The 12970-nt window shown below is 38.1% G+C and overlaps 1 pseudogene across 1 annotated transcript; it reads right to left on the bottom strand.

Annotated features, from left to right (window-relative positions):
• Nucleotides 1–980: 980 nt before the first annotated feature.
• On the bottom strand, nucleotides 981–1948 carry LOC307096738 (olfactory receptor 5K1-like; annotated as a pseudogene). Its single transcript has one exon. The product of its transcript is annotated as an olfactory receptor 5K1-like (transcript).
• Between the last annotated feature and the right edge of the window lie 11022 nt (nucleotides 1949–12970).

Below are 12970 nucleotides of genomic sequence, written 5' to 3'. Positions count from 1 at the left end.
TCAGACATCCGGAAGATGGTCGGTCGACCAGGTCTAATTAGCATATTACCCTTTTATTAGTATAGATATGCATAACCAATGGACACAGACAATAGTTCAGTGAAGGCCTAGGGAGGAGGGGGTCAATGCGGGACATCTGTAATACTTTCAACAATAAAGATAAATTTAAAAAATTAATTTAAGCCGAAACCGGTTTGGCTCAGTGGATAGAGCGTTGGCCTGCGGACTGAAGGATCCCAGGTTCGATTCCGGTCAAGGGCATGTACCTTGGTTGCGGGCACATCCCCAGTAGGGGGTGTGCAAGAGGCAGCTGATCGATGTTTCTCTCTCATCGATGTTTCTAACTCTCTATCCCTCTCTCTTCCTCTCTGTAAAAAATCAATAAAATATATTTAAAAAAATTAATTTAAAAAAACTACTTTGCTGTTCTGCACTGCATGAGCTAAACTAAACACTTCTCTGCAATCCTGGATGACCTTTTGTGAATTTTCATGTGATAATTCAGAGTATAGGTTTTGTCGTTTGCCTGGGGTTAAAATTACAAGTACAGTAAACCCTCGATTTTGGAGTGTTCATGCTCCAAGATATTAATGTGGGTTGGCTACAAATGTTTGCTAGAATTCTTTTTTATATTTTCAATCACTAGTTTTGTTGCTTTTATTTCTTTTGTTTTAGTCTGACAATTTTTTTACTTTTTCTCTCCATTTTATTGTTCTTCTGGATTCTGATAAGTCCCTGATGCTGACACATTCTATGAGCTTGGCAACATACTAAGTTGTTTCTTGAATGAATTCAGTTTGATTCTTATTTTTTGTTATTTTTTAGTTAAGATTTAGCACAGTTACTCCTTAGCACATATTTTTTTTCCTTTATGCATTGCTGCTTTGTTAATTTTATTATGATACTTTAAAATATTTTATATACAATTTGTGCATTTTCTCTGTGCAATTCCACCTGGAAGTTTTTTTCTGCACTTGTCATTATGCTACAGTAGATGCCATTTTTTTTTTCAAACTTTCTTGAGATTCTTTTTTCTTCAAAATTTTTCTCAAGACACTTGTTATTTTCTTATTTCTCAGGCTATAAATAAAAGGATTTAGTAATGGAACTACTATTGTAAACAAAATAGCAGCTGGTATATCTTTTTCTCCTTCTTCAAGCAAATTTGGTCTAATGTACATGAAAAAAAAGAAGAGATCTGTAGAATAACGAAGCAGACAGAAAGTGGGATGCACAGGTAGAAAAGGCTTTAACCCTTCCCTCTTTGGATTTCATTTTGACAATAGTAAAGAGAATGTAGAGGTAAGATATTACGACACTACCTATGGTGAAGACTTGAATTGAGCCTGAAAAGACAAATAGCACCAGTTCATTGACATAAGGGTCAACACAGGAGAGTCTGTATAAAGGAAGAATATCACAATAAAAGTGGTTGATGTGGTTAGATCCACAGAAAGCTAACCTGAATAGAATGCCTTTATGAATCATGGAATGCATGTGTCCAGCTACGTAGGCCCCTGTGATCATCTGAATGCCGAGTTTCTTTGACATCATGTTGTGGTACTGCAGTGGGCTGCGTATGTCCACATAGCGATCATAGGCCATTGCCGCCAGAAGAAAGCAGTTTGCTGTTTCAACAGTGCAAAGAAAATGAAATACATTCATAAAGGGTAACCATTCTGTTCTCAGAAAATAAGTTCCCTAACATCTTAGGAGTAATGGCACAGGCACAGCAAGAATCCACAAGAGCGAGGTTGCCCAGAAAGAAGTACATTGGTGTGTGAAGGCTATGCTCTTTTGAAATTAATATCATCAGGCTAAGATTTCTTACCATGATGATCAGATGGCAAAAAAAACACTACAGAGAGAAGGGTCTTAGCTCTGGGTGATCTGTAAATCCTGTGAGGATAAACTCATTGTTCATGTTATGATTTTTTTCTCCAGCCATTCCTGACCTCTCTGTTGAGAAAAAATATTGTGGAGAAATGAGACACTAACTCATAATATGCCCAGTTCAATCATTTATCTCTTTCTAGCCCGGAAGGATGAGGAGCATCTTCTATATTGCTTTCACATGTCACATGGATTTTGGTGCATAACCAGTTCTGGGGAAGTTTTAATTTCCTGAAGCTATTACCTTTTTAGCTACTTTAACATTTTTTTCCAGCACATTTTCAAGAAAAACACCAGATTAGATGCACAAAGATAATGTTTGAGGTCTTGGAAGAAATGTTTTTCTATATGGTTTCTTCTATATAGTTTAGGTAAAGCTGATTCATAATTTAAGTATCAGCAATTGGTATTAGTGTTGCCACATAATTTCAATGATTGTACATATCCTGATTAACACTGTTGTCTAAAATGCTATTTTCATATACAGCAGCATTATTCACAATAGCCAATTGAAATGTCCATTGATGGATGAATGGTTGAACAAAATGATATATACATGCAAAGGAATATTATTCAGCCATAAAAAGGAATGAAATTCTGACACATGTTAAAAGATAGATGAACTTTGATGACATTACACTAAGTGAAATAAACTAGACACAAAAGGATAAATATTGTATGATTTCACTTACATGAATTAAAGTAGTCAAATTCATAGAGACAGAAAGTAGAATGGTAGTTGTCAGGGAGAGAGGGGATGGGGTGTTATTGTTTAACTATTGGTCCAGTGCATGGATTCGTGCACCGGTGGGGTCCCTCAGCCTGGCCTTTGGGATCTGGCTGAAACCGGCTCTCCGACATCCCCTGAGGGGTCCTGGATTGTGAGAGGGTGCAGGTTAGGCCAAGGGACCCTACTGTGCATGATAGGGGCTGGGGAGGGACTGTGGGAGGGCTCCAGGGCGTGTCCGAACCATGTCGCCCAGTCCCAATTGGGGCCGGCCAGCCAGGGAGAAACCACGGGAGGTTAGCCGGCTGGTCTCTGCAGGAGGGCTCCAGGGCATGTCCAGCCTGTCTCGCCCAGTCCCGATTGCTGGACCCCAGCAGCAAGCTAACCTACCAGTCAGAGCATCTGACCCCTGGTGGTCAGTTTTCATCATAGCGACTGGTTGAATGGTCGAACAAATGGCCGGACACTTAGCATATTAGGCTTTTATTATACTAGTACTAGAGGCCCAGTGCATAAAATTCGTGCGGGGGGGGGGGGTATCTCTCAGCCCAGCCTGCACCCTCTCCAATCTGGGACCCCCTTGGAGGATGTCTGACTGCCGGTTTAGGCCCAATTCCACAGGGATAGGGCCTAAACCGGCAGTCAGACATCCCTTTCACAATTCAGGACTGCTGGCTCCTGCCTGCCTGCCTGATTGCCCCTAACCACTTCTGCTGCCAGCCTGATCACCCCCTAACCACTCCCCTGCTGGCCTGATTAACACCTAAGTGCTCCCCTGCCGGCCTGATCTCACCCCCAACTGCCCTCCCCTGCAGGCCTGATGGCCCCCAACTGCCCTCCCCTGCTGGCATGACCACCCCAACTGCCCTCCCCTGCTGGCCTGGTCACCCCCAACTGCCCTCTCATGCCGGCCTGATCTTGCCCCCAACTGCTCTCCCTTATTGGCCTGATCACCCCCAACTGCCCTCCCCTGCCGGCTGATCTTGCCCCCAACTGCCCTCCTCTGGAGGCCTGATCTCGCCCCTAACTACCCTCCTCTGCCAGCCAATTTGGTTCTGATTAGTCGGTTTCTATGCCAGTCAGCATCAAAAGCTCCACCTCCTAGGCAGCCTTTGGCTCCTCACAGTTCACCCAGATTTGGTTCTGATTGGTCAGTTTCTATGCCAGTCAGCATCTCTGGGCCTATCATTGGGGCCTGATCAGAAAGGTAGGGCTGATCAGCAGCCCCGGTGGAGGCCTGGAGAGAAATGGATGTGCGGCTACTGGCCAGGCCTAGAGAGAAAGAGAGAGACAAGTGCTGATCAACAGCTGCCACAGAGGCTACGGATCAGACCCTGCTTCTCTCTTCAGGCTTCTATCCAGGCCTGATTCGCAGCTCCCTCAGCAGTCAGTGTTGGGTCACTGTGCCTGCAGCCATAGCAGTCAGTGCTGGGTCACTACGGCAACCCAGCCCTGACTGCAGGACTGACTTCTTCTGGTTGGTTGAGCCTTCAGTCATTGTGGATGTGACGGACTCAGGGTTTTTATATATTAGGATAGGATGAGAACTGAGTTTCAGTTTGGGAAGTTGAAAATTTCTGGAGATGTATGGTGATGATGGTTGCACAATATAAATGTACTTAATGCTACTGAACTATATATTTAAATATGGTTAAAATGGTAAATTTTATGTTATGTATATTTTACCACAAGAAAAAAAAATTTAAAGGTTACTTTCATTTGCATATTCTTAGAAATTTACTATCTCCTGTGCTAGCTAAGTATATATTTAAAAATAAAATTGTTTGGGGCAAAGGATGGCTATTTACAAAGTATTTATATCAAGGGGTGACGTTAGAGAGAGGAGGAGTGATGGGGATGGAAGTAAGAAACAGAGAGAGAAAGGAGGGGAAAAAATTAAAAAGCTATATTAACAACCTTCCAGGTTACTTATAATACCATCTATGCATGCAATAAGTTATTCATGTGTGCATGTGCATAAAGAAATGTTAAGAAATTTAAATGCTATCAAAAGAATTTGGAAAAATCAAAAGGAATAAAAATTGGTCAATTCAATTACATGTCAAAAACATGAATAAAATCAAATTTCAAACATAAAATGGGGAATTATTGCAATAAATATGTTATATCTATAGTTTTATTATATAAAGAGCTTATACAAGTTAGAAAAATAGGTAAAGGACAGGAATAGCAAAATATTAAAAATACAATTTTTAACAAATTAAAAATGTTTGACTTTACTAAATAGAGAGACATCATTTGAAACAGTTATGAGGGCTTTTTTATTTTGCCCATCATAATAGCAAAGAAATGATAATATACAGTCTTCTCTAAAACACTAAAATGGGAACCTAATTGCATCCCAGCAGAAATATAAGTTGGTGCAATCATTGAAAAATAAATTTGGCAATAGATTAAGGAAATTTTTGCATGTTCATACCCTATGACTAGTAACCATGAATCCAGAAGAAAGAAATAATAAGAACCTCAAACAAAGATTTACATATAATAATGTTCATTGTAATTTCATTTATAATAGTGAAAAATTCAAAACACCTAATAGGTAAACATTTGGTCAGTAAATTGTGAAATCATTAAAAATGGTGTTTACTTGGAATATTTAATGTAATGGTAAACTAGACATAATAAAACACTATATAAAAATAAGAAAATAAAACATTATATAAATATATTAAAAATATAATGTTTTATATTTAGAATAACCCTAATTTTCTAAATAAATATTCATATATAAATGTAAAGGAAAGGAAGCACAGAAACACATCAAAATCTTAATACTAACTTTCTCTGTGCAATGGAAATTATAGATCATTTTTTTGTATTTTTCTCTATTTCAAATTCTCTACAATGAGTATTATTTTTATAATCAGAAAAAAAAATTAAATAGATAAAAATGACATGCTCTTAGGTCTACTATGTTTTATAACTTGGTAAGTCCACAATAACTATTGGGGATCCAACTAATATTTTCTGCACTTTATAATTCTACTAGAGGCCCAGTGCATGAATTCGTGCACAGGTGGGGTCCAGCTGGCCTGGCCCCAATCAGCGGATCAGGGCCAGGCCTGTTGGAGGAAGAACAGGAGGAGGAGATGGCAGGTGGTTGGCCGGCTGGCCTGCTCCAATTGGGTGATCAGGGCTGGGCCAGCTGGGGAGAGGGGCCGCAGGAAGTTGGCCAGCCAGCCCACCCCCTATTGGGGTGGAGTGGGCCAAGTGGGGCGGGGCTGGCCAGGGGGAAGGGCTACGGGGGCGGGGGCAGTTGGCCACCCTGCCCCCAATCGGAGTGGAAGAGGCTGATCAGGGTGGGGCAGCTGGGGGGAGGGGCTGCGGGAGGTTGGCCGGCTGGCCCCCTCACCCACCCCCCACCTATTGGGCCAGTTTGCTGGCCTCAGTGGACGTCATAGTGACTGGTAGTTCCAGTCGTTACAGCATTCCAGTCACTGGCTTTTTATATATATAGATAGTAAATAACATCGCATTGGATGTATCAAGGATGTGTCATCCCTGTGATAATGGTATTTACTCACAGTTATAAATCATAATAGTTGACTGACAATCTTACATATATCTCAAACCATTCAGGAATATATTCACATCTGTGGCAATGCATTCTTAAGGCCACTTACCTCTGTGGAAAGCAATAACTCTTTGGTGTCATTTTACTCTTTTGAATGTTATGTTTATCGATGCTATTCTAAGATGCTATGATGCTCACATTTATTAAACTTTCAGTCTATTAAACCTTGAATTATCTATCTCAGATTTTTCCTTAAAGATGGAATTCTAATGTATTGGGGAATGCTATATTTCAGCCTACCTTTGTTGATTTTAGTTAATTCAATAATCATTTATTTTTTGAATTTTCTGGATATTCATTGACTATAACTTCTTTGTGTTCCAGGAACAGAGGAAAAGCATTTTAGAGAGCTATAGAAAGATTTCTTTCCTTTTGGCTTCCTGAAAATATTACTAACTTTTAAATCTCAGACTACTTGATACTGATCCTTTTAGAAACAATATTTTTAAATGAACATTTGAAATCTATAGAAGTATAATTTGAATAATTTTTTCATAGAATGCCTTACACTTACCAGCTTGAAGTAATATTACATAGTATTATTCCCTTTAGTTTTCCTAATTGATTATAATTAATCAAACAGTTATGTTTTAAATTGATATTTAATTTCTCTAAAAATCAAAAGAGAAACTAGAAAGCTCCCTAAAATTACTTCAGGAATTTAAAACAATGTTTTGAAATTATATTCCTTCCTCATATAATCTAATACATAGAGAATGTCCAACCCATAAATTTTAAACACTATCTCATTGTAGAGGTTAATAACCTATTGAATCTGTTCATTGTAAATTATATGAGGTTTCCAAAACTTCACTAATGTTTATTTATTTTTAGTAAATTAAATTTACTTGAATTCAGAAGTGATACAAATGCGTTAGAATAATTTGACTAGAACAATAGACTTTAGGTTAAAGGAAAGATTTTAAAGAACTTAAGAACTTGAAAAATAAGAATTGTAAAAAGAAAAAAACTTTAAAGAACTTAGAGAAATAAATGTTCTGCCGAAACTGGTTTGGCTCAGTGGATAGAGTGTCGGCCTGCGGACTGAAGGGTCCCAGGTTCGATTCCGGTCAAGGGCATGTACCTTGGTTGCAGGTACATCCCCAGTAGGGAGTGTGCAGGAGGCAGCTGATTGATGTTTCTCTCTCATCAATGTTTCTAACTCTCTATCCTTCTCCCTTCCTCTCTGTAAAAAAATCAATAAAATATTTTTAAAAAAAAACTTTAAATATGTGCTTTCTCACCTGAATTTCTCTGATAAGAGTTTTAGGAAGCCTGGTTGGTTGTCTGATGTTTGTTTGTTTTTTAATAGATCCAGAAATAAAACCCTACCTTCTTGATAGTTTTAGAGACTATTTCTATTAACAGGTCATTGATGATATTTATGTCATTGGTAGGGAATGGTTCAAATATTTTAAATAATTCTAAGGGGATTTATTTGGCATTGACATCAGACTATAGCTTGAGAGACCTAATCATCTACACATTACAAATGTATTAAACTGGAATAATTAAATGTATCCTTTGAGACGTAAAGAATAAAGCAAATGCCCATTTCTAAGCAAATGTTAAGGGCCATGTTTTTATTTTAATTTATTTGAGTTAATACCATTTATCTTCAACAACCTAAATATAAAGTCTTAAGTGGGAAGAAAAAATTCCCATTAAATTGGTCAGCAAAGACTTTGTAGAGAAAGTGGGCACTGAGCTAGGATTTGTTGTTTTAGAGGAGAGTTGTGATGTGAGCAGAGGTGGTAAAGTAGTACCTTTCCCACCTCTTTTTTTTGTTTGTTTGTTTAAATCCCCACCTGAGGATATGTTTTATTTTTATTTTTAGAGAGTAAAGGAGATAGAGAGGGGTGGGGAGGAGAGAGAGAGAGTGAGAGAGAGAAAAATATCAATCAGTTGCCTCCCATGTGCAACCTGACCGGGTATCAAACCTGCAACCTAGGTATGTGCCCTGACCAGGATCAATTCCGCAACCTTTTAGTGTACGGGGCCAATGCTCCAATCCACTGAGGTATTAAGCAAGAGCTCCCACCTCTTTTAAAAGTCATTATATAATTCCTAGAATCTTCCTTTGAAATTATATTTATAATGCCTTTGATTGATACGTTAGATACCTTCACATAGTTCTTGCTTCTTAAAAGACTTTTTATTTTCTCAAAATACTTTCTTATTTAGGACTTCTCTATAATTTATAGTATTATGAATTCATATTGCCCAACAATCTCAACTTTCAATTTGTTTGGTTAATTATCTTGATTTTTCTAACTGCATCATTTGATTCACTTTATCTCATTATGCGGTACACTCACCATGTAACAAACACCCCGAAGCCCAGCCCTTCTCTTCATGGTTCTCTGAATAAGTCACTTTCTTTCTTTGTTTGGTGTCTTTTATATTACCTGCACCGTGTCCCTCTGTTTACCAAATCCTACCCCTTCTTTAAAGCTCTCACCAAGGTCTATCCAACTTCCCTAGAACAAACCCATCATGTCTTCTTCCCACCTCACAAGCTCTTGTTTTCCATATAACACCTCTCAAGTACCAATATTTCCTTTGTATGGTCCTCTGGCATTTCATGGATGTCTTATTCTTCTCAATTTGATTACAACTCATTAATATCGGGATTATGCACATTTCTGAGATGCATTCTGAGGATATAGCAAAGAACAAAGCAAGAACAATAATCGCTTCCCTCACAATTAAATTCTAGACCAATATGATTATTTCAGGTGAGGAACACATTTCTATGATAATGCAGGACCACATCTGTGCTGATATGGTATCATGGGGATACTTTTTCCTATAATGAGAGCTTGTTAAGAATTGTTGGGGAAAAGGGTCTACCAAAGGAAGGGTGGAAGAATGGTGCATTTTGCTCCTAGCTCACCTCTTATCTATGAAACAATGTGGGGTCAGTGAAAATTTATGGACTCGGTAAAAATAAATAAATAAATAAATAAATAAATAAATAAATAAATAAATAAAAAAATCAGGAAGCTCATTTCTTGTAATTCAAAGTTACTTACAAATTTATGAAGACTTTTATGTTTTCTTAACATTAAGGAAGTCCTTATGTTCAGTGCTGCAAAACAGCTGCCATTTATTATACCACTTATTCATTTTCATACAATAAATACTTTATAGTGCTTACTGTTGTTGGAGGAGGTCATCTAGAATGACATCACCCTCAGTTGGTCCATGAGCTGGACCCAGGTCCTCACTGCTTCCCCTGTCCTTGGAATGTATGTTCTTCCCACTGTTCTCACAGTGAGAACTCTTTTCAAGCATGAAGACTTGAGACCCTAAGTGTTGGTGAGAGCAGATGAATACATGGCTGACCTGAGTTAAGGCCTCTATACAAACTTTGAATATTCTGGCAGCAGGTGTGGAGATCTGCTCGCCTGTGGATGCCTAAGACAAGCCTGTAAGTAAGTTCCCTTGCTTATTAAACTGACACCTGCCAGTCTGGAGCAGTCTGCCTCCTTTGGTCTCTCCTTGTCCTTCGTGTATGGGAGCCTGTTTGAGAACCAACAACTATGTGTCATCACAATTATAGATTCTGTTTTTATGGAGTTTGTGTTCTTATAGAGGAGACTGGGGAAGCAGATGGAAATAGATACATATAAGGAAAATAGTGAAAACTAGTAAGTGGGAAACCGAGGATAAAATAGAGGAGTGTGATAAGGAATGACTATTACTTTAGATCAGATGGTTGGAAAAGGTCTATAGGAAAAGGTGAGCAGTCAAGCTGATATGTGAGTAGCAAGAAGCCAGTCATGGACATTTGGCAAAGAGCATGAGTATTATGCTACTTGAAATAAGCCAGTCAGAGGAAAATAAGTATCACATGATCTCACTCATATGTGGAATCTAAATAACAAAATAAATTGATGAACAAAATAGATCCAGAGTGAACAGACTGATGAATTTCAGAGGGAGGATGGGGGTTGGGGGGGGAGGAGAGATTAACCCAGGAACTTGTATGCATATATGCATAGCCCATGGACACAGATAATAGTGTGGTGAAGGCTTGGGAGAGGGGGGGGAAGGAGGGGGTAAATGGGAAAGAAAAACAACAGCAAAACAAAGGAGACATCTGTAATACTTTCTCTTTTTTTAAATAATTTTTTATTGTTGAAAGAATTTTTCTCTATTGACCCCCTCCAGCCCATCCCTGCCCCCGCCCCAGGACTTCAGCACCCTATTGTTTGTGTCCATGGGTTATGCATATATACATACAAGGTGTTTAGTTGATTTGTAATACTTTTAACAATAAAGATAAATTTAAAAATAAATAAAGACAGAGTGGAGGTAGTGAAAATTTCTTAAGGCAGAAATAAGCATTGCTTGTTTGAGGAACCCATAAAAGGCAGGGGAAAATGGTTGGTGATGAGATTGAAAAATTGATCTTGTAGGATTTGTAACACAGAGTATGGAGTTTGCATTTTATTTTCAGTGTGATAAGCCTTAGGAGGGGGTATTAGTTTCTTATTGCTACTGTAACAAATTGCCACAAACTCAGTTGTTTAAAACAACATAAATTTATTTTCTCACAGTTCTGAAGTTAAAAGTCTGAAATAAGTTTCTCTGGGCTAAAATTAAGGTGTCAACATCCCTTCTGGAGGCTGTAGGGGAAAATGTCCTTGCCTTTTCCAGCTTCTAGAGTCTGTCCATATTTCTTGGCTTATGCCCCTCTTCCAGCTCCAGACTAAAATGGCCAGTTAACTATTTTTCACATTATATCACTTTGATTCTGACTCTTCTGCTTCTGTTCTCAACATTTAAAAAATTACTTTGGGCCCACTGGGTAATCCAGGATTATTTAATTCCCTCTTGCCATGTAACATAGCATATGATGACTTCCAAAGATTTAGGATAAGAACATATTTGGGGGAACCATTATTCTGCCAACCAAAACAAAGTTTTTTTAAAAGGAAATGGCATTATTTTATTAACATTTTAAAAAGGAACACTCCATCAACTTCAGAAAATAGACCATGAATGGTAAGGGTGGAAGTGGGGAAACCAGCTAGGAGGGTATTGCAGTAGTTCAGAATTAGTAGTGGATATGGAGAAATGTAGATGGAATTGGGTTATTTTTTGGAGGATGAGCCAATAGAATTTGCTGATGATTTACATTTGAGAGGCAGATGTGTGGGGATAAAAAGAGTTAGCAAGGAAAATGCCTAAATTTTTTGCTTTGAGCATCTGAAAGGAAGATGTTAGCATTTATTGAGTTGAAGGAGGCTAGAGGAGGAATGCTTTCTTGGGGGATGTGGGGGAGGAAGTTCCGGATTTAGAAATATGTGTTATTTTATCCATGCTGTGTTTGAGATGCTTATCAGTTATCTAAGTGGAGATGTTGAACAGGCAATTGAATATAAAAGACATAGCTAAAGATTAGGAGTCATTACATATAAGAGAGAGAGAGAGAGTGAAAAAGAGGAGAGGAGAGGAGAGGAGAGGCTTGGGAATGAATAAAATAATCTAGGAATAGTAGGAAGACAGGAAAGAGAAGAGTACTGGGAGAGAAACCTCTGGGACTCTCTGGTTATATTAAGCCAAAGTATCTAGCATAAAAAATACCTGGTGGGAGCAGAATGCAGTAGTGTAGAAATTACAGGAAGTATCCTAAAAAAAAAATGAGGTCCGAATGCCAAATCAAAGAGCTTGAATAAATTTGTCAAGGGCTGATGCTATCAAATATGTTTCAGAAAAACAACTCTGAGTGTGACTCATAGCTTTATTCCCTATGTTACATTTTATATGTTGGTATGGCATAGATGATAAATTAATTAACAAATGTTTGAATGCCCCTTATCCATGGATGATTAAAGATGTGGAATAAAGAATAACATTTTAAACTAAGGTTGTTATAAAAAAACAAAAGAGACTCCAAATTTAATATGATGAATGCTTGTCTGTTTTTCTGGTCACATTTGACTCACTGATCAAGAGTTGATAGTGATTATTACAATGCCAATCATATGCTGATTAAGCAATAGTAAATCAAAACAGTATAAGTCTCCATCAATGTTTGCTGTGACTTCTCAATATACTGGGAGGCAGTCATGTAAACAAATAATTTGAATGCAAAGTGATAGGACCTATAGTATAAACATACATTCAGAACTACGGGAGAACAGATGGGAATGACTTAATTTGCCTAGGAAGTGTTAAAAGCTTCCTGTAATAAAAATGCCTTTTCCATAATAAAATAACACTTTAGTTTGGCAGTGGAGAGCAAATCTTGTGGGAAAAACAAATCTTCACAGCCCATGTACCTGTTCCCAGATACTCATTTTTCCCCTGGGGAAGTAGTCAACACTGCTGCCCAAGCCATGGTGACTGCAAGAAAGCATTGCTCTCCCATTCACTCTGGCTCAAGTGATTCCCTGAAACACAGAGAAGATTAAGAAGGAACATCTATACATGAATTTACTAGTCAGGGAAACAAAATGCAGTAACATACAACTAGAAGAGTAGTTGTCAACCCTTTCTCTCCACTGAGAAAGCAAGTTGGCAGATGATGTTGACTGTGACACACTTCCATGGACTTCTTCATGTAATGAATGAGCAATTGTCTACTGGCTTAACTATTATTCCTCCTCATTTTTCTCCCATTCAAGATAGCATATCATAATGTAAAGGAGTGAGGAAGGTATTATTAAGATAATCTGTAATCCACCCTAGTTATATAAGTCACATTAAACGATGGTGCTTTATCCTTAGGAATGCATTAA

This window comes from Cnephaeus nilssonii (genome assembly GCF_951640355.1).
Source record: "Cnephaeus nilssonii genome assembly, chromosome: 3".
In the NCBI taxonomy this organism is placed as follows: domain Eukaryota; kingdom Metazoa; phylum Chordata; class Mammalia; order Chiroptera; family Vespertilionidae; genus Cnephaeus; species Cnephaeus nilssonii.
Note: the sequence above shows the minus strand (reverse complement) of the source record. Positions and strands in the feature narration are given on the sequence as shown.